This window comes from Ziziphus jujuba, chromosome 4 (genome assembly GCF_031755915.1).
Source record: "Ziziphus jujuba cultivar Dongzao chromosome 4, ASM3175591v1".
NCBI classification, from domain to species: Eukaryota; Viridiplantae; Streptophyta; class Magnoliopsida; order Rosales; family Rhamnaceae; genus Ziziphus; species Ziziphus jujuba.
In genome coordinates, this window is record NC_083382.1 from 7,221,129 (window position 1) to 7,229,595 (window position 8,467).

Consider the following 8,467-nt stretch of genomic DNA (forward strand, 5'->3'; position numbering starts at 1 on the left):
TGTTTCTCTTTAAAAAAATAAAAATAAAAAAGAAGAAAACACCAAATGTAATATATATATATATATAACCAAATTCCTACAACAAAAAAAAAAAAAAAAAAAAAGAAGGAAAAACCAATTAACCAAATTCCTACAACGAAAAAAAGAAAAACCAATTAAAAAAATGTAATATAAATTTTGATTAAAAAGAATATAATACTGTTTTTCTTTTTTCTTTTTTTTATTTAAGCGTTGAAATGCAATATTCTTTCAGTAATTAACGACACGTGGCTCTATACATTTCAAAAAACCTCAATTGGATCCGTACCATGATATGATTGCCACTTAGTGCAACTGTTTTCCAAATTTTCACACAAATATTTTTGATAAACTTTATTATATTTAGTTTAAATTGCCCTTAAATAGAGTCCCATTTGACAGTGGCCATGGATGCCAACCTAATTTCTTTAATTTTCAAGCGAAAATAAGTTTTTTTTTTTTTTTTTGTTGTTAGATAAAAAACTAAGTTGATAATTGTATTCTAAACTGTGGAAGGGAGTCAATTGAAGACCATTTTTTCATAGCAATATATAGTAGGCAAAACCCCCACCAATATTACACATATATTAGGGTAAGCTACAATAAACCCTATCTGTTTTGTCAATTTTACAAAAGGTATCATTATTTTTATTTATATTTTTTTTTTTTGCAATATCACCATTTTTTTTTTTTTGGTAAAATATTGAAATATCATTTTATGCATATTTTAAAATTTTTATCTGGTGAAACCTATGTATAAAGTTAGAAGTTAATTGTACTTACTTTTGTACTTATTTATTTAGATTAATTACATTTTAAACTTTCAAATTAAAACATAGCAATTTAGCCTTTCAAATTTTAATTTGTTTTGTTTTAGTCTAGTTAAAATTTTTAACTAATAATAGTGGTTTACCGCCTCATCCCATTTAACCAATATAAAAAATGTGATCTGATCCAATTTGTTGCAATTCAAGTTCTCTAGTTTTAATTGTTGTAATTTAGACTCGCTAATTTTGTAGATTTATATTTTAGCATCCTCTAATTTAAGCCTCACATTAACCATTATTTATCAAAAATATCAATTGGACTAAAAGGCGATAATATGAAACTTGAAGATTTAAATTGCAACATTTTAAATTTGAAAATTGAATGTGTTGTTTATCCCAAATTAAAGGATACTAGATCCCAATTAACTTTGCAATCAATGAAATTGTGATTGATATTTGCACATTTTCATTCATTCATTTAACATGAGAAAATTTGAAAAAATAAATTTTATATAAAACGGATGACATTGTAACAAAAACAAAATACAATGGGGGCGTTTTATGTAATTTTCAAAAATGTAAAGGGATTTATAAGAAAATTTTGATTTAAAAAAAAAGGGGTGTCAATATAATTTTCACTGAATGATTAGATGCCCATCCCTGTAGTACTAGCTATGCATATAGTCCTATTGGTACACCTAATCAATTAATTAATTAGGTACTTTGCATAGAGCTTCATGATCAATGTGTTAAACTTGATTCTTATAGATGATATTCACTGGTCGTTCAATAAGCTTCTGCTAAAATTGGCCCAAAAAAAGGGTCTCCTAACTTATTTTTGCTAGGGTCTAAAACATGTATCTCAATAAGAAGTGGCTGTCAACCAATCAAAAGTTGAGATCAGAGATAGTTAGGCAGTCTTGTCATTTTGTACGAAAGAGAAGTTATCACCTTGAGGAGATTCAAACGAGCAAGTAAACCCCAAAAGGGTTGGCACCACATTGAATCCAATTTATGTCAATAATAACCCAAAAAAATGCTTTATTCATTTACTTTGTCACATATATTTATGTAAGACTTATAATATTTTCCTATATCATTACCTAAATAAGTTATTGATTGCACTTTCTTTCTAGCCCCAAAAGAAGGTACAAGGAAATCTAGATTTTTGCTGTTGGAAAATATATATCTACAAGTCAATAATAATGCCAAATTTCTTAAAATGAAAAATGATTCCAGCATAGTATATATTTTTATTAATTTATAATAGAATTGATAAATCTACCAGAAAAGAAAGAAGAAGAAATGCCCAAGTCAAAAGCTATCTCTTTCCATCTCCAAACGAAATAAAAATATTTTGAAGAGGTGGAATCCAACATCTACTCTTTGAATACTGCAAAAAAGCACTGGTCTTTTAAGTAAAATTTGACCTTTGTGAGAGAAGGTAGACTAGCTCTGAGAGAATAATAAAGATGGGTGCTAGTCAACCTGTCTAATAAATTGTGTTTGATGAATTTGCACATTATATTAAAGAAATGTCATTGTCTTTCCCTTTCATCTTCTCTCCTAAAGAATAATATCTTCTTCTTCTTTTTCTTTCTTTTTTCGGTGAATAAGAATGATATCGTCATTGGTGGAACGGATGCTTGATTGATTTAGAAAATCCAATTTTTTAATTTTTAATTTTTTTTATTTTTGTTATTTTATATATATATATATTTAAATGTTAAATCAAATGGGGCAGCCTAATTTGGGCCTGAATAGATTCCCTTTTAGTCTGAACGCTTTAGTGGTTGGATGCAGTCAAGAATGCTTCTGACTTGAGAAAACCTTTGAAATCCTTTTCCCATTTCAACTTAACTAATTGAAATTTCTTTCAGACTAAATTATACGTTCCGGTTTTAATATATAATTAAGGACATTAATAAAACAATATATTTAAAATAAGAACAAGATTGCTGGGAACAACAATAATTTGCCAATTTCGGCTACATGATTATTATATTATTATTATTTGAGAGGATCACATAATTATTATGCACATGTTGGTTTAATCCAATTATAACCAAAAAGAAATATAAAACCCAGGAGCCAAAAAACTAGCAAGGACATATATGATCTATATATATGTATATACAGTCCGTGTATGATGCGGACGGTCCTCATGCAGACCATAGTATTGGTGATGGTTTTTCATAGTATTAGTGACGATTTTCTACGAAACCGTCGTTAATACTATAAAAAATCGTTATTAATACTGCGGTTCTCATGCGGACCGTCTTCACCATAGAATTTCCGTATGTATATAATATGTATACATATATATATATATATATATATATATATATATATATATGCAACTTGTAATTATTTGTTTAATATATACATCTTTTTTCTTTTGGGGAAGAGAGTACTACTATTGGAATGTCGGCAAGTTCAATCCGGCTAGTTGATATTAATTAATTTTTTGACAGAATTAGCTGAATGTATAGACTTTCTACTGCACAATATTAATTAGTCAATCAATGTGAACTTGTTGATAAGAAATTAATCAATTTAAACCATGATATACACTATAGGCGGAGCCAGGATTTCAGGAGAGTGCGGACAAATTAACCTAATTTATTTTTTTAAAGATTTAGACATCTAATAATAAGATTAAAAGTAAATGTGAATGATTTTAACAAAATACCTTAAAATTTATGTTGAGTAGATAAATTTGTGTAAAATAAAAATATGGTTTAAATTCAAAATAAATGTAAAAAAATTTTATTAAATAGGTTTAAAAAATTATATTGAATCAATAAATTTGTATAAAATTAATAATATAAGAAATTTTTTTAACAGTAAACATGAAGAGAATACTTCCAAAAAAAGATGAAATAATAAAATATATTGAAATTTTAATTTTCTTTAGCATTAATTATGTATTATAAAAGATGAATTCTTTAGCATTGATTAAGCATTATAATGGGTTGGCTGATGTGAGTTCTGCTAGGAAATAGACATTAATAAGTTTTACTTTCCATATAAAACTCATTAATGAGATAATTAAAAAGTTTAAAACTGATAGTTGACTCTGTTAGCCTTGTTTTTAAACAAGATAGACTTGAGGCAAAAAAGGTAAATACATTCATTTATATAACTAAATATTAGATTGTTTATGGCTAATTAAGGTTAATTCAAATTTGGCGCGGAGGCAGTTGCCCATACTCCCCCCACTAAATCCGCCCATTAATATAATATCGGTTTCTTTTTAAGTTGATCGATTTGATAGTATTATAATAAAGATTTATAGTTGAACCCTTTACATTTTAATATTAAAAATAAGTTTATCCCAATCAAACACATATGAAGAAATCCATTAATTATGATAAAAAAAAAAATTTGAATTCAGTATTATCAAATCGACTAAATGAGAAATTTGTTGTGAATTGTATATATGCAAGTGTGGTAGGTGTTTGTGTGTTTTTTTATTCATAAAGAAAGAAGCTATAATATTTTTAGGCAAACTGTCATATATTAGAGCATCATTATAATGAATATGAATTACTATTAATGTGACATAAAAATTAACAATGTTGATATTTATATGATACAAATATATAACTAATTCAAAAATTATATTCTAGTGCAAAAAGACTATTAATGGACATTAATAATTACATGTTTTCTTATTTTATTAACATTTTTAAAACAAAAAATGATTTTTTAAGTAAAATTATACTTGTACCGACAAATTCATAATGTCTAACAAACCTCTCGAAGCATTTCCAATAGTTATATAGATTGTAATCTTTTGTGACACAAAAAACTAGATGATGTAAAATAATTTTATTTGAGAGATGCCCTAAATGGCAGTGTTAATCCTTATTGGTGGCTTTGACATTTGAAAAAGCAAATAATTATAAAAGTATTTTTAATGGTGAATGTGGATTACTATTTTTACAATATAGAAATTGATATTGTCTAAATCTTTATGGCATAATGTGCAATTAATTTTTTTAAAATTTTCATTCAATGATAATGTGCATAAAAAACTATTTAGCCTATTAATTAATTAAGTATTTTATTAATTTATTTTTTAGAAATAATCGATTTTTTAATAAAAATTTTGCTTTTTAAGAAATTTTAGAATGTCTAACAAACTCTCAAAAAGTAAAAAGGTCATTTTAATGTTATGAATTTTTTATTACTATATTAGTTTAACAAGGTGTTTAAACAGATCTATTGGGAAAAAATTTAAATAGTTGTTTATTTTTCTGACATATAAAGCAAAAATAAAAATAAAAATCTAACAATAGATAAAGTCATTAGAGATGCTCTAATGGATCTGATGATGTTGTGGATGGCTATTTGTTGGTATCACCTTTATTTGGTCCTTAGAGTACTGTCGACCCTATTGCCAAATTATTCACAACAAAATTATTTGGTAAAATTTCAACTTTGATATTGTTATTAGTGCAAAATTTAGAGACAAATACTAATTTTTTCTTTTGCATATATGGCACACACAAAACATCATATAATAAAAATGAGCGACTTGGTGCAAGAATATAGGTAGATCCAATATGAGTTATATAAGGACCTTTACCATCACTAGCCACAATTTCATCCATTTCATTGTAGTTGAAATGAGCAGATAGATTATAGAGGTCATTGATCATATGATTTGAGGTTCCAGAGTCAAGAAGTTATGGTAATGGAGAAGAAAATTGAAAAGAAATTTTGTTGATGAAGGAGGCACCAAAGCAACAGAACATAAAGTTGGACGAAATCGCTATTATGGAGTGTAGCATCACTACTATTAAGTTGAGGAAAATATTATGCAAATGCCCTTATTGTTCATATGATCAACATTGTCCATGAAAGTTACTAGAAAAAGTTGAAGAAGAGGAAGAAAAACATGATTTATTCCAAAAAGGTAAAGAAGATTTAGTATGAATTTAGTGCTGGTTAGATTAGATGAAGATAATCTAGGATTAGGGTTTTCAACATGAGCAATAATTTGAGAGTCGTCAATTTGCTGAGAGTTTGATTAGCTCATAAATGTTTTGGGTATAATTATTGGAACCTGAGGAATATTTTATTATATATATGCACTCATACTGAGCTTAAAGGCAATCTTATAGAGAAAAAGGAGTAAGTGTCAGCTGTATCTGTAAATTTTTATATTTTTAAATAATTTTAAGCTATATAGTTTGAATATGATATATACATATATATATACATGATTTGATTTAAATGGTTATTATCTGCATATATAAATATCATATATATTTGTCATAATTTTATGTGACTTTGAATAAGATTTTAAATGATTTTAAATTCAAATAAATTCATAAAGAACTTGAGAATCTTGGTATTTAGGTATTTAGGTATTTTGATAATTAAATTGATGGTTTAATCATTTTGAAAAATATTTGACTTTTGAGAAAGTGAATTCGAAATTGTATATTTTTAAACATATTAAGTGTTTTATATATTAAAGTGCTCAAAAATCATTTATGGTGATATATATTTTACGACTGGTATTTGTGTTTTGGAATAAAATGGTGATTTAAAATTTTATAATATTTAAATATATGGTTGAGTTTGAATATTAAATTTCAATTTATGGTATAATATTTATATGTAAAAAATAAAATTAAAAAGTATGATCTTAAAAGAACTGTTTATGATTATCATACCATTGTTTTTAATTAATGTATCATATAATATCAATGTTTCAATTCAGTATTATATTATAGAGCGCATATTTGGCACGATACCTATTGTACGCTAAGGGTCATGAAGATGATTTATTTCACAGGTTCATTATTACCACAACATTTTTGGTACACTAAAGGTCATGAATTGGGTTCATCCAAAAGTTTTATATTGCTATGATGCCTTTAGAATTCTAAAGATCGTGAGGTAAATTCATCTCATATGTTGCATTCTCCCTCTTACTATCCGTTGGTATTCTGAAATGCCACACACCACTTGGGAATACTAGGTATATCATATGGTATATTATTTATTTTTTTGAACACATTGTTAGTTTTCTAATCTATGATGATTTTATTGTACTTTTCATAATTATTTTTATAAATATATTTATATTATTTGATACCTAGTATCTAAATTATGATTAATTTAGTTTATAATATTTAAATGATTTATTGATTTATAACATTTAAGTCTCTATTTTACGATATGGATTTTGGATGTAAAACCTAGGTTTTGTGAAATGATTTTAAAAGAGAACTTTTTAAAACAGTGGAATGAGAGATCTTTAAAGAAATGTTTATAGAAATAAACTATTATGTTCTTATTATACTATGTCACTTACTGAAATATTTTTATCTTACGTTTTATTTGTTTTTAAATTTGTTCCTCTAGGCTTGAGCAGTTAGTAGACAATATATCTCGCTCATTGCTTGTTTTGTATTTTTCATAACAGTAGCAATATTTATCCTTCTGTGTTTATCTTTATTTTTTAGACTTATTCGCATCAGTTGTATTATTTAATTTTATAAATACTCTTAGAATACTTTAATCTAAATTATGAACATAGTAGTGATCATATTATGTATGTGTAAAATGGTCTATAGTATAATGAGATGTAGATATTGACTATAATTGTGGACTCACATGTTGTTGTGGCTCTATTTTTATGTATTAAGATATTATTTGATATTTGCATTTGCTGTTTGTTTATGGTTGGGTGAAGTTCCATTGGATTTTCTTTAAGGAATACCTAGTGAGACTTCCTAGATAGGACCACTTGGGAAGTTCTGGAAAGATTTCTAAGACAAGTCCTGTCAATTATCATCATGTAACACGGCCCATGTTCCATATATAGGTACATGTGTTTTCTAGTAGGACTTAAGAGTTATCAAATTTTGAACACAAAATTTCATAAATCTTTATTTTGATACCATATGGGTATATCACTATTATATTCATACTACCTTAAAAATTATTACTTCATATATAATTTCAAAGCTTTGCAATTTAGACTTTTAATTTTTGACTTGATTTAGATTTTCAATTTTTTAATTTGTTGCAACTTGGACTTGTTAGATTTTTGGGACAAGGTTTAACTATTCTCTTAGGTGACTGATATTAAATCCAATTAATTTTCAAACTATAAAAAATTAAAATGCAAAATATTAAATCTATATATTTCATTTACATCTCCTAAGGTTTAGGTAAATACAAAAATATTCTCCAAGTTTCTAATAATATCATCCACATCCCTGAAGAATTTAAATTACCTTTATGTTGCGTTTAGATAGAAGTAAAGTTAGTAAAAATCTAATTCTTTTAGAAAAGTGATAACTTTTTTTTGTTTGGATATTTGTTGTAAGGTGGAAAAATGTGAGTGCAGAGAATTAGATTCCCACAGATGTAAAAAAATATTTGGAAAAGTTGTTCCCACATATACAGATGTCATTTTGAGAATCCCAGAGAAAATAATTTTAATTTTTTTTAAATACATATTTACCCTTAATTTATTATACAAAGTTAAATTTAATTACTTATAAATTTCAACTTTCCTATTACTTACCAAACAAATCAAAAGGAAAATTAATTCTCAGGAAACTAAATTCCGATAATCATTTTTCCTTTCAACTTTGACACTTTCCAAATGGAGCTTTATATACTTACTTAAGTTAAATTAATTTCCAAAATTC